Source organism: Tauraco erythrolophus, chromosome W, assembly GCF_009769465.1.
Source record: "Tauraco erythrolophus isolate bTauEry1 chromosome W, bTauEry1.pri, whole genome shotgun sequence".
Taxonomy (NCBI): Eukaryota; Metazoa; Chordata; class Aves; order Musophagiformes; family Musophagidae; genus Tauraco; species Tauraco erythrolophus.
The window spans coordinates 13,155,267-13,179,882 of NC_141497.1; the positions used below are offsets into that span (position 1 = coordinate 13,155,267).

The 24,616-nt window shown below is 44.5% G+C and overlaps 1 protein-coding gene and 1 pseudogene across 1 annotated transcript in view; one reads left to right on the top strand and one right to left on the bottom strand.

The window, feature by feature from the left end:
* LOC147526221 (netrin receptor DCC-like) overlaps window positions 1-24,616 on the bottom strand; it is a 56,229-nt gene that overhangs the window by 15,298 nt on the left and 16,315 nt on the right. The gene's annotated exons all lie outside the window — the stretch shown is intronic.
* LOC147526222 (uncharacterized) lies at window positions 13,083-15,703 on the top strand (annotated as a pseudogene).

Here is a 24,616-nt window from a genome sequence, read left to right on the forward strand (position 1 = left end):
CATCCCTCTTGCAGAGAAGGATGGGCCAAAATTTGCCTTTTCCATCCCATCAATCAATCAGAGCGAACCCATGAAGCGATATTGTTACTGATACTTAGAATTTTTGGTAATTAAAGTTTAATCAATAGTTTCTTTAATTGTAAACTAGTTAGTAGTTGATTTTAATAATATAGAATTATAAGAAATCTTTTAATGAAAAGTATGCTCGTATAGTAAACACATGCTGCTATGAAACTGCTGCTATGAAACTCCTATAGCCCTGTACCAGGACCAAAGGGATCGGTCAGAATCATCCAGTAAGAATACGTAGTACAAAGCACAAGTTGATTTGTAAACTGATTTATGATACCTACATAGAACTAGAAGAATGCATGTAGCTATCAAGGTCTAGATTAATGAAGATGAAGAAAGCCAACCGTAACGGTTTCGTAATGGTCTATGGGTACCTGCCAGAAACCGTGAACTTAAGCAAAAGGTAATTCCGGCAGGGGGAGATCGTGACCACCGACTCACAGACCACCTACCTATATTGCACCCCAGACTCATTTCTCGATGATTCTAACTTTGATGGCACAGAATCAGAAATGGGAGGAGAATATGCTAATGATTTTCGGGAATTTGTATGTTTATGTATGATTTCCTAATGGATTTGCATGTGTCAGCTCTATATAAGAAGTTTGATTTCGGTGCAAGGCGCGCACGTTAGGAGGAGATATCCCCCGTGCACCCGGCGCCGCAATAAAGAAGTGTCTGCTTATCTACATCCCATTGGTGTTGATAAGTTTCTTATTCCGGATTTTCGGTAACAGTTTTGGCGACCCAGATGGGACCTCGCTGAAGGAGACCGGAGGAGTCGGGGACCTGATCGGTTCCAGCCGGCACCGAGGATTTCTTGAGGATACCCATCGATCCCCGATCCATAAGGTTCTTCGCGACGTCCCCTGGATTTTGGGTAAGACACTTCTTTCTTTTGTTTCAAATGAGTGGGTTCGAGTCCCACCGCATAGAGGAGGTTCGAGTCCCGCCTCTGGAAAGTGGGTTCGAGTCCCACTGCGAGTGGGTTCGAGTCCCCTCGCTGTAGCCTGCCTGTCAGTCGTGGTGAAAGCTGCGCAGGGTTGGGCAGAGGATCCTCGTGGAGTGGAAGCCTGGGCGTCTGCCCGTAAGTCATAAGCGAAAGATATTGCAGGGTTGGACATAGCGGAGACTTGGAACCTATATGCTGGCTATAGTGTTCTATAAGTTGTGCCTCTAACGTAAGTTAGAAGTTTTCTTGTGTGCTATATTGTGGAACCGTTTATCTTGACCGAGTACTAAGGTGCCGAGTTTGTGTTTATTGTGTTACGTACTTGTGCTCAAGGTAATAAATTACAGAACTGTGTGAGTGTGACCGTGAGAGAGAGACGTGCAGTTAAGCACGAAGTGAGTGCGGGGTCCGGATTTGTGGTTCTGCTATCCTGTAAGGGGTGCAGTCGAAGAAAAACAGAGTGACAGATTTGAGTGATTATATATTGTATTAACAGTTATATCATGGCATCTAAGTTAACTCATTTGTTTAAAAGTAAAAGTATGAGTAATTTGGCTGCAAATGACAAAATTCCGAAAACTTCTCCGTTAGGATGCTTATTAGCACATTGGGGAAATATAGGAGATGATTTGCAAAAGAACAAAATGATTGAATATTGTAATCAGTGGTGGCCGTTGTATACGTTAGAAGATCAAGAAGTATGGCCTGTGAATGGTACTTTAAATTATAATACTATTTTTCAGTTAATGATGTTTTGTAGAAGGAAAGAGAAATGGGATGAAATACCTTATGTAGATTTGTTTTTCTATTTGAGACAAAGAAAAGACTGGCAGAAAGAGTGTAAACTAGCGGATGGAAATGGTTTGATATTGGCTGTTGCTACAGGGAATAAAAAGGAGAAAAAGTGTTGTTCAGTGTGTGAAATTAGGAAGGATTGTTTGAAAAAGAGGATTACTTCTGAAGTTGATGAGGGACCAGAATTAGATATATCTCCTCCTAGGAGAGAAAGAAATCGGGGTCGAGAATATCAGGAACAGATGCAAGAACCAGAAAGCAGTGGTATTGAGGATGCCGAGGAGGGTCCCTCTGAGATTGTAATTCATACTCCTGTTTCTCGGAGAACCCGACAGCAGACACACACAATAGCTCCCCTGCGGCAGGGAGTTGGCAGCAATGGGCCGGTGTATGTAAAGGTGCCTTTTTCAGTTATTGATTTGATGGCTTGGAAACAGGCAGCCGGACTTTACAGAGAGGATCCTGAAAGAGTAGGAAGAGTGGTGGATACTATAATTAGAACACAGGACCCAGACTGGAGTGATTTGCAGGTGGTCTTAGATAATTTATTGGATGATACAGAAAAGCAAATGGTGTTGGAAGCAGGTAGAGCACAGGCTGAAGCGGCAGTTCTGAATGAAAATATGACTGGAACTTTGGAACAGAATTTTCCATCTGGGGATCCGCAGTGGGATCCAAATAATGTGGAGCACAGACAGAGATTGAGACGGTATCAAAATGGATTTTGTATGGAATTAAACATGCCATGCCTAAGTCTTTGAATTGGTCTAAATTATATGAAGTAAGGCAGGACAAAAATGAATCTCCCTCAGTGTTTCTAGAAAGACTGAAGGAAGCTGCCAGAAAATATACTGATTTAAAGGTGGAAACTGAGGCAGCACAAATACAATTGGCTTTGATTTTTATGGGACAATCAGCACCAGACATAGGAAGAAACTTCAGAAATTAGAGGGAGAAGACTCTAGGAGTTTAAATAAAATGATGGAAGCAGCCTGGAAGGTGTATAACAATAGAGAACAGGAGGAAAGAAAATCTCGGGAAAACAGGCTGCTAGCAGTCATGACAGGAACAGTGAATAGAGGACGAGGCAGGGGAAGAGGTTCAGGATTCGGTGGAAGAGGAGGATTTGTGAACGGTGGTGGCAGGAATTTTAACACTCCCCTAGGAATGAATCAGTGTGCTTTGTGCAAGGAAGAGGGACATTGGAAAAGAGACTGCCCCAGAAAGGGAAATGCTCAGCAAGAAATAGCTAAAATCATGATGCTAGATGATTGAAGGGGACCGGAGGGGAACCCAGCTGAGCCTCTGGTTGTAATTAAGCTGGGAGAAAAGGAAGTTAAATTTTTAGTGGACACTGGAGCAACGTTTTTGGTATTAAACACCTGTAAGGGAAAAATTGGAACAAAACCGGCAAATATTATAGGGGCCACTGGGAAAGAGGAAAGCAGACCATTCCTAAAACCCCTGGATTTAAAATTTGGGAAAAAGGTAATCACTCATGAATTTTTGTATGTACCTGAATGTCCAGTACCCTTATTGGGAAGAGATTTATTATCTAAATTAAATGCTCAGATCAGTTTTGAAGAAGGAGAGATTCTCTTAAAAATACCAGAATCAAAAACAAGTGAAATTCTGATGATCCAAGAAACAACCGAGGGACAAGAAATTCCTTCGGATGTAGATTTGGCCGTGATTCCCACAGTATGGGAAACGGATATCCCTGGCAAATCAAAACTGGCAGAGCCTGTTAAAGTAGAATTAAAAGAAGGAGCAAAAACGGTCAAATTGAAAGAATATCCAATTAAACCAGAAATCAGACAGGAATTGAAGAAATTAATTGACAAATTCTTAAAGTATAAGATTTTAGAGAAATGTGAATCCGAATATAATACTCCTATCTTGCCAGTCAGAAAACCATCCGGAGAATACTGGCTGGTACAGGATTTAAGAGCAGTAAATCAAATAGTCAAAGATATTTACCCAGTAGTAGCAAACCCGTATACATTACTAACCTCGTTAAAAGAGACCTATCAGTGGTTTACAGTGCTTGATTTGAAAGATGCTTTCTTTTGTATACCCTTGGAAAAGGAAAGTAGGAAACTGTTTGCTTTTGAGTGGGAAAATCCACAGACTGGACGAAAGATGCAGTTAATGTGGACAAGGCTGCCCCAAGGATTCAAAAACAGTCCAACGATCTTCGGGAATCAGTTGGCGAGAGAACTCGAGATATGGAAACAAGAGAAACCAAGACCTGGACATCTACTGCTACAATATGTGGATGATATACTGATTGCTACAGAGGAAAAGTCGACCTGTATCCAGGTAACAATAGACCTTTTGAACTTTCTGGGACTAAATGGGTACAAAGTATCTAAGAAAAAGGCCCAAATAGCTTGCCAGACTGTGATATATCTGGGCTTTGAAATTTCTAAGGGGCAGCGACAGTTGGGAAAAGGTCGAAAAGAAGCTATTTGCAATATACCTGAACCAGAAAATATTCATGAACTCAGAGCATTTTTGGGAATGGCCGGGTGATGTCGTCTTTGGATTATGAATTACAGGCTGATTGCTAAACCTTTGTATGAAGCCCAGAAGATTTCTCCTTTTGTGTGGGGACCAGATCAACGAAAAGCTTTTATTGAATTAAAGCGTGCTTTGATGTCAGCATCTGCTTTAGGACTTCCAAACTTAATTAAGGACTTTCAGTTGTTTGTCCATGAGAGGCAACACCTAGCTTTGGGAGTGTTGACCCAGAAGATGGGCAGCTGGAAGCGACCTGTCGGATACTTCCCCAAACAACTGGACACAGTGAGTAAAGGATGGCCAAGTTGCCTGCGAGCGGTGGCAGCAACAGTGCTGCTGATAGAGGAAGCTCGCAAATTGACTTTGGGAAGGACAATAACGGTCTATGTCCCACACATGGGGATAACTGTTCTAGAACGAAAGGGGGGTCATTGGTTATCTCCAAGCCAGATGATAAAGTACCAAGTGGTACTAACCAAACAGGATGATGTGATTCTAAAAACAACTAACCTGGTAAATCCTGCAGTGTTTTTAAGCTCCACACAGGAAGAAGGACAACTGGAACATGATTGCTTGGCTACTATCGAGTATGTTTATTCCAGTCGTGAAGATTTGAAAGATGTACCACTGGAGCAACCAGACTGGGAATTGTATACAGATGGCAGCAGCTTTATGGAGCAAGGGGTCCGATACGCTGGATATGCGGTAACAACAGACACCACAGTTATAGAAGCCAGAGCATTGGCAAGCACCACATCTGCCCAAAAGGCAGAACTTATTGCTTTAATTCGAGCCCTAGAATTAAGTGAAAAGAAGAAAGTGAACATTTGGACTGACTCCAAGTATGCCTTTGGAGTAATGCATGTCCATGGAGTTCTGTGGAAAGAAAGAGGATTATTATCCTCTCAAGGATCAAACATTAAGCATCAAAATGAAATTTTACAATTTTTGCATGCAGTTCAGAAACCAGAACAAGTAGCAATCATGCACTGTAAAGCACACCAAATTGGAAACGCAAAAGAAATTGTTGGAAATAATTTAGCTGATAGAACAGCAAAGAAAGTAGCAAAGAACCAAGCATTCCAAATGGCATTAATTCCCTCCAAAACAGTAGCCCTCCCTAGGGAAAAGCCAAAATATTCGGAGGAAGATGATAAATTAAGCCAGTTATTAAATGCTAAGAAAAACTTAGCTGGATGGTGGGTAACCCCTAGTGGACAAGTAGTGGTCCCACCCATTCTGATGAGAGAAATAATTCAAACAAAGCATCAGGAATGTCACTGGGGAGTAGAAGCTTTAGTAACTTCCTTAGAGAAACAAGTAGTATCGGTTAAAATGCTAGGATTAGCTAAAATGATAACTGCAAAATGTGAAATATGTTTGAAAATTAATCCAGTAATCAAGAAAAAGTCCAAATGGGTAAATTAAAATCTGGCACAGAACCTGGAGATTATTGGCAAGTAGGTTTCTCAGAATTACCTAGACAGAATGGGTACCGGTACATCCTGGTGGGGGTTGATACTTTTACAGGATGGCCTGAAGCCCTTCCCTGTCGCACCACACAAGCAAAAGAAGTAGTAAAATGGTTACTACAAGAAATAATTCCAAGATTTGGAGTTCCAATTGGAATTTCATCTGACAGAGGTCCACACTTTGTTGCTGAAGTAGTCCAAAGCATTAACAAAGTATTAGGCATTGCCTGGGATTTACATGCATCTTGGAGGCCACAATCCAGTGGAAAGGTAGAAAGAATGAATCAGACTCTAAAAAGACAAATAAGTAAAATTTGTCAAGAAACAAATTTAAAATGGCCTCAAGCATTACCTTTGGCATTACTTCGAATCAGAGTACAGCCAAAGAGTGGAACCTCTAGCAGTCCTTATGAATTGTTGTACGGAAAACCTTATGAGTCCCCGGAACCAAATCCAAATATGCATGTAAAAGGAAAACAAGATGTATATAACTATTTGCTTTCTCTAGGGAAAACCTTAGCTGCAATTCGGAGTGCTGTGATTTGGAATCGACCTTTATCTTTAGACACTCCGGTGCATGATTTCCAACCAGGAGATTATGTCTACGTAAAGATGTGGACTTCTGAACCTCTGCAGGAGCGCTGGAAAGGACCTTTCCAGATACTGCTGACAACCTTCACAGCAGTCAAGATTGCAGAATCTACAGCCTGGATACATTACACTCGAGTGAAGAAAGCACCAGCACCCTGGAAAATTGTGAATCATGACCCAGAGACTTTGAAACTGACTCTGAAACATGTCTAATTTCTCATATCTGTTTGTAATTGTTCTTTGGATCTTATGCTGGAAGATAGTACTGGTAAAACCATGGACTGATTTGGTGAGTAGGAACAAAAGACAATTAGAAACAGAACAAGTGATTAAAATTCCCAAACAAACCTCTGAGGAAAATTTGATATTAGGATTAATCAAAGGATTTGCCAATTTACAGAATGTTACACAAATTACTGCTTGTTTACCAATACCAAGAGCAGTAGGTGAATCCATTCCATGGGGAATCTTAACTATGAATTTGATAACTCAGGAACATAAAAATGAGACCACTCATTGTGAACAACAGCCAGTGACACAATGGTATGAACAAGTGAAATATATTAGAAAACAATGGAAGTCCCCAGGAAGTAAGGATGAATGTACACAATTACTGAATTCAAACTTCGTAGACATCAGTGGAGGTTGAACAGGACTAGATTCAGGATATGGTTATGGATGGTGTTCTTATGATGAACCAATAAAGAAAAATGTGAGCCGTATGATAATGGAATGGAAATGCAAAGAAAGCGTTCAAACTTCACAAAAAGAACAAATTACTTGGGAATCAATTTGGTCCATGACTATATTCTCCCAATTTCAATACATGGCAAAAACCCCTTGGTGTTTTGCGTGGGTAGGGTCAATTTCTGGATTTTGGTCAACAATAACAGATAGAGGAACTACGTCACTAGAAGAGGAAAGTTCAGTATCTTGGTGGAAATGTGACAAAGTTTACAATTGTAGTACAGTAAGTAAAACAATACAAGAAATTCCCCCTTTAGCAGCTGCAGTGAGATATGGGTGTTTCTGTCGAGGACTCAAAAAACGATCTTCAAGTGACTGCAGATTATCAAATTAAAAGGGGAACATTTATAAGCTGTAAGAAAAGTACAATCCAGAGTCCTGGACACCTGGTCTGGGCACTAAATGATGGAACCTGGACAACACACTTACCATTAGATGGTAAAGTTAAACAAATTACCTTAGGCATGCCAACATTGTGTCCAATTTGGAAAAAATCACCATTTAAAGGACCCCTAGAAAGTCTAAATTTAAAACGAACTAAAAGGCCCAAGACAGATGATATTTGGAACGAACCATCAACAGGATTAAAAATTAGCTGGGCTCTTGAGTCTCTTTTAAATCCTATAGCCTCATATAGAAACAGAGAATGGCTGTATCATTTAACAAGTCAAGTAGAAAAGTTAGCAAATGTTACAAAGAAAGGATTCAAAGAATTGAACATTCAGTTGCAGGCAACATCTCGAATGGTACTTCAAAATAGAATGGCTTTAGACACGCTTTTACTCAAAGAACATGGAGTATGTGGATATCTCAAAGATAAATCAGACCACTGTTGTATACACATCCCAAACGTTACACAGGATGTGGAGCATGACTTGGATTTGCTAGAAAAAGTTGAGAAAGAAACAGAATCAATCCGAGAGGACATGTCAGAAGATTGGATAGGGAAAATTTTCAAAGGACTAGGCTGGAATCTAAGCTCTTGGATCCAATCTTTGATTAAAACTCTGTTTCTGTTGCTAATTGTCTTCCTCATGATCATGCTAATATACAATTGTTTAAAGAAACAGTTTGCTAGTAAACTTGCAATTAATCGCAGAATCATGAGAGAGTTACCTACTATTCCACCAGACCACGGTTTATTGCCAAGGTATGCTGAAACAAATCTCAGCTTTGAACATGATGATAAGTGAGTATCAAACAATAAAAGTAAAAGTGGTGAAAGTATTGAAATAGCAATTTCAACACTTTCAAAGGGGGGAAATGTTACTGATACTTAGAATTTTTGGTAATTAAAGTTTAATCAATAGTTTCTTTAATTGTAAACTAGTTAGTAGTTGATTTTAATAATATAGAATTATAAGAAATCTTTTAATGAAAAGTATGCTCGTATAGTAAACACATGCTGCTATGAAACTGCTGCTATGAAACTGCTGCTATGAAACTCCTATAGCCCTGTACCAGGACCAAAGGGATCGGTCAGAATCATCCAGTAAGAATACGTAGTACAAAGCACAAGTTGATTTGTAAACTGATTTATGATACCTACATAGAACTAGAAGAATGCATGTAGCTATCAAGGTCTAGATTAATGAAGATGAAGAAAGCCAACCGTAACGGTTTCGTAATGGTCTATGGGTACCTGCCAGAAACCGTGAACTTAAGCAAAAGGTAATTCCGGCAGGGGGAGATCGTGACCACCGACTCACAGACCACCTACCCATATTACACCCCAGACTCATTTCTCGATGATTCTAACTTTGATGGCACAGAATCAGAAATGGGAGGAGAATATACTAATGATTTTCGGGAATTTGTATGTTTATGTATGATTTCCTAATGGATTTGCATGTGTCAGCTCTATATAAGAAGTTTGATTTCGGTGCAAGGCGCGCACGTTAGGAGGAGATATCCCCTGTGCACCCGGCGCCGCAATAAAGAAGTGTCTGCTTATCTACATCCCATTGGTGTTGATAAGTTTCTTATTCCGGATTTTCGGTAACAATATCATTGGGTTGTACTGCCACAGGGTATGAAAAACAGTCCCACTATCTGTCAAATGTATGTGGCACGAGCCCTCTCAGGAATCAGGCTTAAATTTCCACAAATGTTGATCTATCATTACATGGATGATATCCTATTGGCTGGTCAGTTGCCTGATTTATTGGCTAGGGTGACTGAGGAAACAAGAGCAGTGCTTTCTGCGTATGGGCTACAGATTGCTCCAGAAAAGGTTCAAAAGGAGCAACCTTGGAAATATTTGGGGTGGAAAATTTCTATGTCAACTGTGCAACCTCAACGAATCACCCTGAATACAAAAATACAAACCCTAAATGACCTTCAAAGGTTGCTGGGTACCATAAATTGGGTTCGTCCCTTGCTAGGCATTGATAATACTCAACTCTCTCCTCTTTTTGATTTGCTGAAGGGAGAGCCTAGTTTAAATCCACCCCGACAGCTAACACCAGAAGTGCAGAAAGCTCTAACCCAGGTAGAATTGGCAATTCAATCTCTGCAAGCTCAGAGACAAAAGGAAAATTTAGAGATTACATTAATGGTCATTAATAACGTGAAACAACCTTTAGGTATAATAGCACAGTGGGACGAGGAACAACACAGTGATCCTCTGATCCTACTGGAATGGGTATTTCTGTCACATCAGCCAACAAAAACCATTGTAACAAGAACGGAAATGATTGCTATGGTTGTATGTAAAAGCAGAAAACGAATTGTGCAAATACAAGGTAGAGAGCCGGCCTGTATCAGAATTCCACTCACGCAGGAACAATTAGAGTGGTGCCTAGCGAATAGTGTTGCACTACAGAATGTTTTTTTGGGATTCACAGGACAAGTGTCTATCCATTACCTTTCACACAAAATGTTAAGCATCTTACAAGACCTTCCTTTACAGCTTTGACCTCAGTGTCGTCCTACACCGGTTGACGGAATCACGGTATTTACAGATGGGTCTGGAAAAACGGGGAAGGCCGCTACAGTATGGAAAGATGATGGCGATTGGCATGAGGAGGTGCAAATTGTTAAAGGTTCACCACAAATTGTAGAGTTATCAGCCGTGGTTGCAGTATTCAAAAAATGGGATTGTGATAGTTTGATGTGTGGGGGGGTGTTCTGGTGGCAGGGGAGGGGATTTGCTCCCTGTGCCACCAGATCTGAGTCCCATCCCCCCCGGGGGAGGTTGAGCCAAATTGGCGCCTCTGCGAATTGCCCTATTTAAGTTGGGACAAAGGGGCGGGAAAGGGCTTTTTGCTCAGGAGCGAGGAGAGAGCAGGAGGGCGCTGCCCTCGCTCCCGGCTCCCGGCCGGGCGGCTGCCCGGGCCCGGGCCGGCGCCATGTGCTCAAGATGGCGCCGGGGGAGCCGCATGGGGGGCTCGGGAAGCACCCTGCTCCCGGGGTGCCTGCCGGGCCGAGCTCCCCTGGAGAGGATTAATATCTAAGAGAAGACAACCACAACGACCGGGTCAGCAAAGATGGAGCAGGAGGAGGTGTACTGGAGCTGAGGCTTCCCTTGCAAATCGGTGTGAGATGGCAGGCGACCCCCTGCAGCCAGGGTGTACTCGGCGGAGCAGCGACCCACTCATGGCCCGTGGAGAAACCCACGTCGGGAAGGAGATGCCTGAGCCCAGGAGAGGTCGTGGAGCAGGGGATGCGCGAACAGGTACTGTTGATAATGGGGCATGGAATGCACGACGAGGTCGTGGAGGCATCTGGAGCCCGTGGGACGACCCACGCCGACGCGAGTGGCAGCAGCTCCCTAAGAGGCCGAGACTGGTAAAGCCCGAACTGGTGCGATCCATGGGGAAGGATTGCAATCCTGCGGGCAGGACTTACTTTGGAAAAGTTTGGGGACTTTTTCTTTGTGAGTAGGGGATCCACCGAAGCAAGGGAAAAATGGTGTAAAGACTCCTCCTCCTTTAAGAAAGGAGCGGCAATGAACAACATGGATGAACTGACCTGTACTCCCCCATTCCCTGTCTCCCTGCGCCGCTGGGGGGAAGGCAGAGCCAGGAACGAAAGGAAAATAGGGGGTGGGGAGGTGTTGTTTTAAGATTGGGCCTTGTTTTCTCTTTTCTCCTCTCAAGTAACCGGTTTCGTTCCCTTGTCTCCTGTTAAGTAACTGTTAATAAATTGTTTTGTTTTTATGAAGAAAGCCTGAGTCATGTTTTGCCCGAGACCATGGTTGGTGGGTGCTCCCGCTCGGTTCTTGTCTCGACCCTCAGTCCAAAAACCACGACAGGGATGCACCGTTCAATTTAATCACTGACTCTCAATATGTCTGTGGGGTTGTTCAACGTATAGAATATGCTTGGTTAAAGGAAGTTAATAATGAACAATTGTTTTTTCTCTTTAAGGCACTGTTGTGGGAAGTCAACCATAGAATTAATGATTTCTATATCATGCATGTACAGAGTCACGCTAACTTGCCAGGTTTTATTGCAGAAGGTAATGCACGAGCTGACAGGCTCACTCTGCCAATTTGGTCATCCCCGGTGCCTGACAGAATACAACAGGCAACAACTTCCCATGCCTTTTACCACCAATCAGCAAAGGCCTTGCGACGCCAATTTCATCTGTCACAGTCTGAGGCACGGCAAATCCTACAGATGTGCCCAGACTGTCAACCATTTGCTACCATTAGGCATACAGGAGTTAATCCTAGAGGGTTACATGCGTTACAGCTCTGGCAAGCGGATGTTACCCATGTCCCACAATTTGGCCGACAAAAATATGTACACATTTCTATTGATACCTATTCTCATGCAATATGGGCCACAGCATGTACAGGAGAGAAATCTCGTGATGTCACATGACATTTTGTCAGTGCTTTTGCAGCACTGGGGGTGCCGCAGGAAATCAAGACAGATAATGGTCCCGCTTATGTAAGTCAAACAGTGCGTCAATTTTTCCATCGTTGGGGAATCACTCATATTACTGGAATACCACATTTGCCCCAAGGCCAGGCAATAGTAGAATGTGCTCATACAATTCTCAAAACCATGCTAGAAAAACAAAAAGGGGGCATGCAGGATGAGCCCCCGCAAAACAGGCTTAACAAAGCTATATACACCTTGAATTACCTAAATTTGCACGATCGTGATGCAGATCCTCCTATTGTAAGGCATTTTCACTCTCTCCCAAACAAAGGGGAAGAAGGTAAACGAGCAAAAGTATGGGTAAAATCATTATTAACATGGAGATGGGAGGGACCTTTTGAGTTATTAACCTGGGGTCGAGGATATGCTTGTGTTTCCACAGATAACGGCGTTAAGTGGGTCCCTGCGAGGTGCGTGCGACCAGTCTTGAACCGCAATGATGAGACCACCTCGGACAATGTCAGGATAGATGCAGAAGAATCTAGTGGATGCCAACAACCCTGTGATTCGGAATAATCATCTGGAACATAGCATCACCAGCATTGGACTGGGAACATCACGGACCAGAAAGTTTGGGACTGAAAGGACGAGTGGGAGATTGGGTTGCTTGTTTGATCTGGGGGACAGAGTTTGAGATTAATTGGGAAAGAACTAAGATACAGTGAGAAGAGAACTTGGCTGAAGGCAACAATGAATGTTTATTATCTATTGCCGGGAATAATTGTCTTAGAAATATGCTCCACAGCTGGAGCTGTATGGGTCTCAGTTTCACAGAGAAGGAACGTATGGGTAACAATGGCTAATGCCATAGGTCAGGACACTATCTGTTTGTCAATATCCTCTGCAGGTAACCCTTTCCGCACTTGCCTGATCGGACTGCCTACAGATAAGGTAAAGTTGTTATGTATTAACACCATGCCAGGCGGCTTAAGCGACAAGTTATGTTCTTCATGGCACAATAACTGGGATAAATGGGTTAAACACCTACCCTTACTTGGATCAGAGCCGCAAGAGCTAGAGCTCCTGGGATCAGTAAAAATGGATTATTGCCTGTACTTTAAGTACACAGGACCAGATCAAGCAGGAGTAGTTAGTGTAAATGCCACCACAGATGTGTATTGGAGTGCGGCTGCATGGTGCAATATTACCAGTCGCACTATCTCCAAATCTGCTAATGCACCATTACGCCTGCGACAAGGATTGTTCTTGATATGTGAGGATAGAGCTTGGCAAGGTATTCCTTCGCATATAAGGGGAGGTCCATGTACTATGGGAACTTTAGGAATGTATTTGCCTAATACCACCATGATCCTAAGTCATAGGCACACTCGAAATAAGCGAAGTATACATGCTTTCAGTAGCTAGTGCAATTCGGGAGCTGAATTTTGGAATCCAGCAAAAATCATTGCAGCTTCAATACTTGCACCAGGAGTTGGAGTGGCACAGGCGTTAACTACATTGAATAAATTAGGTTGTTGGCTTGCGAAACAAACTAATGCTACAGCTTCTGCTTTATCAATGCTCTTAACTGATGTGAGTTCTATCAGACACGCTACTCTGCAAAATAGAGCCGCCATAGATTTCTTATTGCTAATGCAGGGGCATGGTTGAGAAATACTAGAAGGAATGTGTTGTATGAACTTGTCTGATCACTCAGAATCAATTCATGAGACAATACAGAAATTGAAAGATCGGGTGAATGAATTTCAGGTTCATCAGGATTGGTTGGGTAGCTTGTTCAAGAATTGGGGAATTTCAGGTTGGTTAAAATCTTTAGCAAAAGCAGGCATTATATTGCTAGTAGTTCTTTTATGCATAGTAATAATCATCCCCTGCCTATTGTCATGCTTCCAACGGATGGTACAAAGGACGGTTCATCAAGCAATGGTCATAGAAAAACAAAAAGGGGAATTGTGGAATCATACACACAGTTACGGTTGGGGCCCGGCCTTGATGATTTAAGCCTGTGTTATTGAGGAAGCTGGAAAACACCGATAAAAAGGGTAAAAGAGAAAAGGGAGTGTGAACAGCTGGTGCAGGGAGTGTGAGAAGCTAGCGCAGGAGTGTGAGAAGCTGACATGGGGAGTATGGGAAGATGATATACAGTGTGTGAGAAAATGATGTTTAGTTTAGCAGGTGGAAAACAGCTCCTTTTTAGGCATAGCCAATAGTAAAGTTAAAATAGGTGCGTGCACTATTGTTTGTAACCAATCACAGCTGGGTGAGGGGCGCGTGGACACATCACGACTAGAGTAATAATCTATAAAAGCTGCCTGTATAATAATAATAAAGGTGTCTCTGCTATCACATCTACGGAGTCCGTGCATTCAGCCGTCACACCTGAATGTGGCCAAGTCCATGGGACCAGACGAGGTGCATCCATGGGTCCTGAGGGAACTGGCAGATGAAGTTGCTAAGCCACTATCCATCATATTTCAGAAGTCGTGGCAATCTGGGGAAGTTCCCAGTGACTGGAAAAGGGGAAACATAGCCCCCATCTTTAAAAAGGGGAAAAAAGAAGACCCAGGGAACTGAAGGCCAGTCAGTCTCACCTCTGTGCCTGGCAAGATCATGGAGCAGATCCTCCTGGCGACTATGCTAAGGCACATAGAAAATAAGGAGGTGATTGGTGACAGCCAACATGGCTTCACTAAGGGCAAATCCTGCCTGACTAATTTGGTGGCCTTCTATGATGAGGTTACGGCATTGACGGATAGGGGAAGAGCAACTGACATCATCTACCTGGACCTATCCAAAGCATTTGATACTGTCCCACACGACATCCTTGTCTCTAAACTGGAAAGACATGGTTTTGATGGATGGACCACTCAGTGGATAAGGAATTGGCTGGATGGTCGCACTCAAAGAGTTGTGGTCAATGGTTCAATGTCCACGTGGAGGCCTGTGATGAGTGGTGTTCCTCAGATGTCAGTGCTGTTTAACATCTTTGTTGGAGACATGGACAGTGGGATCGAGTGCACCCTCAGCAAGTTTGCAGATGACACCAAGTTGTGTGTTGTGGACACGCTGTAGGAAAGGGATGCCATCCAGAGGGACCTTGACAGGCTGGAGAGGTGGGCCTGTGAGAACCTCATGAAGTTCAACAAGGCCAAGTGCAAGGTCCTGCATGTGGGTCGGGGCAATCCCAAGCACAAGTACAGGCTGGGCGGAGAATGGATTGAGAGCAGCCCTGAGGAAAAGGACTTGGGAGTGCTGGTGGATGAGAAGCTCAACATGAGCCGGCAATGTGCACTGGCAGTCCAGAAAGCCAACCGTATTCTGGGCTGCATCAAAAGAAGTGTGGCCAGCAGGTCGAGGGAGGTGATTCTGCCCCATCTCCTTCTTGTGTTGGGGGCCCCAGAGCTGAAGGCAGCACTGCAAGGGGAGTCTCAGGAGAGCAGAGCAGAGGGACAGAGTCCCCTGTGGGCTGCCAGCGCACATTGCCGGCTCATGGTGAGCTTCTCATCAACCAGCACTATTGGTTTTCTTTTCTATTCTATTCTATTCTATTCTATTCTATTCTATTCTATTCTATTCTATTCTATATTTCTATTCTAGTAGCGCTCCAAGTGCCCTGCGAAAGAGAGATTTCTCCGATTCCTCTTACAGCGAATCTGGATCACGTCCTGGGATATCGTCGTGACGTGAAGAATAAATGATAAGATACAGCTGCTGCAGAAAATCGCATCCATGCGGTTTATTGGTAAGATAACAGACCCAAATAGGCTTTTATTATACGAGTGACTTGGCGTTGCGCCTTGTTTGATTTTCCTGGGCTTGTGGAGAAGTAAATACTTGATGTGACGGGAAGAGCTCATGTGAAACACAGAGTACGCTGTGATTGCAATCCTCTAAATCCTGTAGTAAAAATCATGTTTCTCGTACGTAACTCATTAATTGTAGTAATTGGACTTAAACACCCACTTTTCTGCACAGAGACAGATGTTCCCCCCCCGGATATTGGTAATGAGACGCCATAATGATGATTAGTAAGATCACTTTGTGCATCTTTTTGCCCTTTAGCTCACAAAAGCAATAGGCAAATTGTCGTGCTCGTAACTAAACACGAAGCCGAGAAAATTTTCCGTACGCACAGTTGCGTATTCCAAGTTATTCAGCAAATGGTTCACAGCAGTGACCGTTGCCCAAGGTAATACCTCTAGTACATAATTAATACAACAGTTGAGCCCTCTTCCCACCAATACGACATTAAAAAGACTGAGCAACACTCTGTCATGATTTGATGTGGAGGGGGGGTGGTTCTGGTGGCAGGAGAGGGGTTTTGCTCCCTGCGACCTCCCCGGTTTTGGAACTGGGTTAGGCTTAGTTCTGGCCACCAGATCAGACTGCCATCCCCCTCAGGATTGAGCCAATAGGGCGCCTCTGCGAATTGCCCTATTTAAGTCAGGACAAAGGAACCGGAAAAGGTGCTTCACCCAGGATCGAGCAGAGAAGGGAGGAGGGCACTGCCCCTGCTCCCTGGCTCCCGGCCGGGCAGTTGCCTGCGTCGGGCCGGCGCCGCCCACGGAGAATGGCGTCGGCGGAGCCAGCTGGGGAACTCGGGGGCACCCCACTCCCGGGATGCCCACTGGGCTGAGTTCACCTGGAGAGGACTGAGATCTGAGAGAAACAGCCGCATCGACAGCAGGTCAGTGAGGATGGAGCGGGAGGAGGTGTGCCGGAGCCGAGTTTCCCCTGCAGCTGATGGTGAGATAGCAGGCGGCCCCCCTGCAACCAGGATGGCCTCGGTGGAGCAGAGACCCACTCGCAGCCCGTGGGGAGAAGATGCCTGAGCCTGAGGATGGTCGTGTTGGGGTGCACGACAAGGCAGAGAGGCATCTGGAGTCTGCGTGACGACCCACGCCGGAGCGAGTGGCTACAGCTCCCTAAGTACCCGAGACTGTGGTAAAGCCCACACCGGAGCAATCTGTAGGGAAGGATTGTTTCCAGTGGGCTGGACTCACGCTGGAGAAGTTTGTGGATTTTTCCTCGTGGGTAGGGGATCCATTGGAGCAGGGGAAAAGGGTGTAAGGACTCCTTCTCCTTTAAGAAAGAAGCAGCAGTAACAGCACGGAATGAACTGACCTGCACTTCCCCAGTCCCTGCCCCCTGTGCTGCTGGGGGGAGGAGGTAGAGCCGGGAGGAAAAGGAAAAGGGGGAGGGAAGGTGTCGGTTTTAAGATCTGGTTTTGTTTCTTTCTGTCCTCTCAAGTAATCAGTTTTTGTTTCCCTTTGTCCTTCTAAGTAATCATTAATAAACTGTTTTGCTTTGAGAAAAGCTCTGCCTGTTTTGCCCAGGACCATGGTTGGTGGGTGCTCCCTCTGTTCTTGTCTCAATCCTCAGTCCCTTTGTTTTTTTTTTTTCTCTCCTCTCTACTTTACTGGAGAAGGAGAGACTGTGTGAGTTTTAGTTGCTGGATCAGCCTAAAACCACGACACACTCTCAAAGAGAATTCTAGATGCAGAAAATTGACATGCTAAGTAAACTCATTTATGCAAATGAGTAGCTAATTAAATTAGAATCGCTTTGATTTCGAATGGTCTCCAACTCAGCGGGAACCTCACGAGTTAAAAATGAGGAAACCTTGGATCTGAGGCTGCGAGAGGTGGAAGATGACAATCCCAATCAGGTGTGACTCTGAGGAGTCCCAGCATGGATTCACCGTTGGAAAGTTTCATTTCCTCAGCTAGGTTATTAAATGCTTTGGTGGCTCGTTAGTTCAATAATAGATGGCGACCAGGTGCAAATCCCAGCTACCGCCACCTCTCCAAGGCTCATACTGAACGCACTGCAGTATCATCTCGGATATTTCAGGAGTGCTGCACTGCGGTGCGATCCTGAGTCAAGCCAAAAAGAAGCAGTTTTTGAAATCTATACGCGTTCGTGAATATCAGGCCATACGTTCTCATGATGGACACCAAGTAAAACCAATATAACATCCATCCTCTTGATAGCAATCAAATCATAGAATCAGAGAATGGATTGGGTTGGAAGGGACCGTCAAGATCATCCAGTTCCAACCCCCCCTGCCATGGGCAGGGACACCTGCCACTACACCAGGTTGCTCAAAGCCCCATCCAATCTGTCCTTGAACACTTCCAGGGATGGGGCAGCCACAACTTCTCTGGGCAACCTGGTCCAGTGCCTCACCACCCTCAGAGTGAAGGAGTTCTTCCTTAGATCTAATCTAATCTAATCTAAATCTCCCCTCTTTCAGCTCAAAGCCATTGCCCCTTGTCCTGTCACTACATGCCCTTGTCAAAAGTCCCTCTCCAGCTTTCTTGTAGGCACCCTTGAAGTACTGGAATGCCACTAGAAGTTCTCCCTGGAGCCTTCTCTTCTCCAGGCTCAACAACCCCAACTCTCTCAGCCTGGCTTCAGAGGAGAGGTGCTCCAACCCTCTCATCATCTTCATGGCCCTCCTCTGAACCTGCTCCAACAGCTCCATGTCCTTCTTGTGTTGGGGACCCCGGAGCTGAACAGGAAGTTTTTCCATGAATTCTGCTGGGTCTAAGAGAAGGAAATGAGGGAAGAGAGAAGCCTGCATGCTTCTGATTTCAAGCCTACAAGTGGGTACGGGCCCCAGAGAAGTCAACTGTAATCTTCGGATGTACGAGGGAAGCAATTTTTGGCAGAAGCAAAGCAAATAGCAATGCTGTTTTACGAAGCATTGGGAAGATCCTATCTGGAAAGCTCTGAACAAGCCTGAGGACTTGCATGGAATTTTATCTTCCTTGGAGGATGAAGAGCACCAAGATGAACCCTGTAGAATGAGACTATGAAAGTCAAAATAAATGGAAGGTAATGTCAGACTTGTAAATAAACGAGGATCATCTTTTCTGGCCCTGCATCTCACACCTTTTCCACCACTTTTTCTAACCAACAGGACCAAAGACAAAACCGATCTGCGCCGTTAACTAGAGTTGCTTCTAGTAATGAAGAGCTCCAAGCACGGAGGAATCTGCAAGGATGCTCCTGCAGAGATATGTCATAATTGTCCAAGCAATCGATGTGGAAAATGAAAATTATTGAAGAATTTTGTCTATCCTAGATGCTTCTGGAGGAGGTTGGCAGCCTGAACTTCAAGGGTGGGGATGGAGGACTTTCTAGCAATGCAAAGCGAGATGTTTTCCCTATTAAATAATCAAAGCTTTGCTTATTTTGCACCAGAAAGAGGTAATTGTCTCACAAAAGTACAACAGAAAATCACAAACAGATCAAACGCTGCGGAAGCGGGATTTGAAGACCCCAGAGACGACTCAATATGAGTTAGCTGCAGGAATCTCGTTTATTGCGCAGTTCTTATTGCTTATATAGACAACTTTTGTCAGTCATCTTGAGACCACACCTTTTCTACAGCATTATTGGATGATACATATGCTTGTCGTGTTTAACAGGCTATTTCAAAAAACACCCGCCTAGCGAAGCTCTGCTCTAAGCAAACACTACTCCCTTATCATACAGCATAGTTTTCTTATCCTTAACTTCAAGGGCATTCCGCCCCTGAGGCCTAACTTCCCAGCTCCCGTCTTTATTCACACAGGGTTTTCTTCGTGCAGTCTCTTCAAAAATCCACACCCCAACAAAACGCCACTTCCTGCCGTTAAAACCAACATCAGTTTAAATGACTTAAAAGTTGAAAAGTAAAAGATGGGAATAACACTGTTATGGTTTGAAGTGGGGGGGGAGGTCCGGGTGGCAGAAGCTGCCCATCACACCGGACTCCCGTCCCCCTCGGGGCTTGAGCCAATCGGCGCCTCTGCGATTTGCCCTATTTACGTCGGACAAAGGAACCGGAAAGGTGTGCCTTTGCCCAGGAGCAAGGAGACGGGAGGGGGGCACGGCCCCCGCTCCCGGCTCCCGGCCGGGCCGGGCCGGGCCCACTCCGTCGAGGATGGCGGCGGCGGAGCCGCTTGGGGAACTCGGGGAGAGCCCCGCTGCCGGGGCGCCCACCGGGCCGAGTTCACCCAGACAGGACTGAAATCTAAGAGAAACGGCCACACAGATAAGAGGTCAGTGAAGATGGAACGGAACAACGTGTGCCGCGGCTGAGTCCCCCTTGCGAGCGGCCCCTTGTAACAAGTCCTCGGTGGAGCAAGCAGATTCCCACTCGCAGCCCGTGGATGACCCACGTCGAGAAGAGAGATGCCAGAGCCTGAGTACGGTACGCATCTAGAGTCCGTGAGATGAACCCCCGCCGATGGGGAGGTGCTTTGTTAAAGGGGATGCCTGAGCCTGAGACTATTGTGAATCATGGGCACAGGTCGAGACGCATTTTACGCATTTTATGCATTTTACGCACTTATGCATTTAAAGTCTCTATGGAGACGTATTTAAGGTCGGTATGATGACCCACGCCGGAGCGCATTTAAAGTTTGTTGATGACCCACGCCAGAGCGAGTGGCTACAGCTCCTTAAAAGCCCAGGACTGGTAAAGCCCGCACCCAGCGGGTAGGATTCACGCTTTCGCCGTGAGTAGGGGATCCACTGGAGCAAGGGACAATGGTGTAAGGACTCCTTTTCCTTTAAGAGAAGCGGCAGTAACAACTTGGAATGAACTGACCTGCACTCCCCCATTCCCTGCCCCCCTGCGCCGCTGAGGGGAGGAGGTAGAGCCGGGAGGAAGAAGCAAAGGGGGGGGGAGTGGTGTTGTTAAGACCTGGCCTTGTTTTTCTTGTTATTCTCTTAAGTAACCGTTTTTGTGTGCTTTTCTCTTTTGTAGGTAGCTGTTAATAAATAGTTTTGCATTAAGAAAAAGCCTCTTTTGCCCGGGACCGTGGTTGGTGGGTGCTCCTCTGTTCCTGTCTCGATCCTCAGCTCTTTTATTACATTTTTCTCTCCTCTCCATTTTACTGGACTAGGAGAGCTGCGTGGGGTTTGGTTGCCGGATCAGCCTAACCCACGACAAACACGTAGATGGGAGCTTACTTGTAGCTCCGTGGCAGGATGCCCCTGTTTAAGTCAGGGGAACAGAACTTGTAACTATATGAAAAATATTAGACAGCTCAGCTGCTTTACATACCAGGTCAGAAAAAGTGTTTTTCTTTGAGAAATTCAGTTCCTAAAATGATTTTTGAGGTGATAATCAGAGGCTTGGCTAATTCCACAAGGGAGATTGTTCTAGAAAGGGTTTCATTCCAAAATCTTGGCTAGCAGGAGAAATAAAATAAAAAGAGAAATAAAACACAAAAGAGAAAGAGGTCATTTAATCACTCGCCAGAATATGGAACTGAGCGGGTCCTGGGATTGCCCTACCGGGAAGGCTTTTGAAATAGCACTGATGAACTTCACACATTTTTACGTGCTATGGCTTCAAAACAGGTGTAGAAACAGTGAGTTTGGGAAGGACGCTTCCAGACAACACCACCACAGACCACTCAAATACATGGAAAAACGAGAGAGATTTGGTCTCTGTCTTCTCAGCTCCTCTTCGTGTTTTTAATCTATTTGCTGGGAATATTACACGGAATAAAAAGCGACTCGTTGGCTGCAACTGCTCGGAGATAACACATGTGGTCTCAAATTAATAGGGAGAAATCCGGAAAATTTCTCTGCTTACGAAACACAGAAAGGCAGAATGGCCCATCATTAAATCTTCCTATGGATTTACGGTTAGAATTAGCCAGATAAATATTTTTCGAAGGGTTTGACTGCTGCCTTGGATTGAAATAGGTCCTTTCTATCAAAGGGGAACCAGTTCAGTTTTTCCAGACAAGAACTTAAATCTAGACATCACTTTATACCTTGTAGTAGTCCTGTTGATTTTAATGAGACAACTCCGGTGTCTCAAGCTACCTGCATGCTAATTAAACTTTACTGGACTGGGTATAGACTTTAAATAGACTTTAATAAACCTTTAAAAGACTTTAATAGACAAGACTGAGCCTTTCATGACATTTCTGTGTCAATACATCTCCCAGTTGAACAGAGAAAGCTTGTTTTCATAAAAAAAAAAATACGGCAGAAAAATAAATTTCAAAATTGAACAGGGGGGCAGGTATTAGGCTTATGAAATTAAAGAATAATTTTCCTTTGAATCTGGGAGTTACTAGCACGACAAGCTCGGATTTCAGAAAGAAAAGGTTCAAGAATGAATCATTCCTGTATTTTCAGGGAATTTATAGACTTCGCCTACTGTAGTCTGTGACAAACACAAGTCCATAATCTCATTTACGCTCATCATTAAAATAAGAAAAAAACCCACCCCGTTACGCCAGAAAGATTTTTATATCCTGTTAATGAAGGAGTTTTTAGCTGCCTTTAAATTCAATGATGGAATTCAAATTAGAAGCACGAGGTTTCTATTTGCAGTTTATATTGGCACTGGGATTTTTTTATTGGGAACGATAAACTTAAAAAAAAAAACCAAACCCAACCCCCCAGATTTTGGTTGTATAGCTAATTAATTAGAGCTAATTGATGGGTCAGAATAAATGCCCTCACGAATTAACTCCCCACTTTGCATGTGAGGGGATTAAATGGACAGCAATTAAATACCTAAATGGAGAACCAGAGAGTTCAAAGTCTGTGGCTCCAAAATTTACCTGATTTCCAGCTCACAAGTTTTAATCCTTGGAATTTCCACCTCTAAACGCTCCATCAGAGATCCAGTATCCAAGACACTTGTGTGACAGTGATTTATACCAATGGTCCCCATAGGATGATGATGATGATGATGATTATTTGACCCACAGCTCATGGTTTTGACTCTGGCTTTGCAAACCTTCACTCTTACCTTGTTTTTTTTGAGTTCTTTTCTTACAATAGGTATAGTAAAAAAAAAAGCAGTACAAAATCCACTTTATTTTCTAATAATTTTTTTTTATCCCATTCAGGAATGAAACCAGTGTGTGGGTCAGCCTGTATATGGGAAGGATTTGTACCGATGTCTACACAATATCATAGAATGGTTTGGGTTGGAAGGGACCTTCAAGATCATCTAGTTCCAACACCCAAATCAGTTGCTGCTTTTTAAACCAAGCTGTGTGGTGTTGTGGACACACTGGAGGGAAGGGATGCCGTCCAGAGGGACCTTGACAGGCTGGAGAGGTGTGTGGAGGAGTTCCTTTCCGAGACTGGCCATAATATTCTCTCGGGTATGGACAATCCCTGTTTGGGCCCCAGAGCACAAGGTTACCAACTAGATTACTTTTGTCCTCCAAGTTATCTCAATGGCCTTAAAAGGAAATGTAGACTGATAGCCTGCCAAGATGCACGCCTCCTGGATGCCTCTCCGATGACCGCAATGAGGAGACTAAAGGGATGAGCTTATTACCTGTGGTCTGCTAGCGCTGCCCTATCACTATAGCCCACGAGAGTGTGTTTATGCTAAGCAAGCCAATTGTAGAATGTAGTCGTGTCACGCCACATTCCGCTATATAACCTGTGTGTTGTTTGTAATAAACGGAGCATGATTTTCTAACCATATTGGTGTATGGTCATGACTCTGGGCCGTCCACAGAAGGGCTCTGCAACAGAGGTGGGCCTGTGAGAACCTTATGAATTTCAACAAGGCCAAGTGCAAGGTCCTGCATGAGGGTCGGGGCAATCCCAAGCACAAGTACAGGCTGGTTGGAAAATGGATTGAGAGCAGCCCTGAGGAGAAGGACTTGGGGGTGTTAGGTGAGGAGAAGCTCACCATGAGCCGGCAATGTGTGCTGGCAGCCCAGAAAGCCAACCGTGTCCTGGGTTGCATCCAAAGCAGCGTGGGCAGCAGGTCAAGGGAGGGGATTCTGCCCCTCTACTCTGCTCTTCTGAGTCCCCACCTGCAGTACTGCCTTCAACTCTGGGATCCCCAACACAAGAAGGACATGGAGCTGTTGGAGCAGGTCCGGAGGAGGGCCACAAAAATGATCCGAGGGCTGGAGCACCTCTGCTATGGAGTCAGGCTGAGAGAGTTGGGGCTGTTGAGCCTGGAGAAGAGAAGGCTCCAGGGAGAACTTCTACCGGCCTTCCAGTACCTAAAGGGGCTACAAGAAAGCTGGAGAGGGGCTTTTTACAAGGGCATGTAGAGATAGGACAATGGGCAACGGCTTTAAACTGAAAGAGGGGAGATTTCAATTAGATCTAAGGAAGAAATTTTTTACAATGAGGCTGGTGAGTCACTGGACCAGGTTGCCCAGAGAAGTTGTGGATGCCCCATCCCTGGAAGTGTTCAAGGCCAGGTTGGATGAGGCTTTGAGCAACCTGATCTAGTGGAAGGTGTCTCTGCTCATGGCAGGGGGGATGGAACTAGGTGATCTTTAAGGTCCTTTCCAACCCAAATCATTCTGTGGTTCCATGATTCCAGGAAGACCGAGAAGCCGACAACTTGGATTCCCAACTACGCTTCTTTTGGTGGAGTAGCAATAGAAAAAAATGCAGTTCTTTTACAATCTCACAGAAGATACAGGAGCCTGAAAATTCTGAAGTTTTAGAACTGAGACACAATATAAACCCCACCACTTCACAGACAGTATGTTTTATCACCTCCCACTTGCCTCTGCAGAAGAAAAATGACCTCCTAATTCAGGTTCATTTAAAGTCCAGCTGATCATCAAGGTCTTTCATTTGTGAGAGTAAAAAAAAAAATA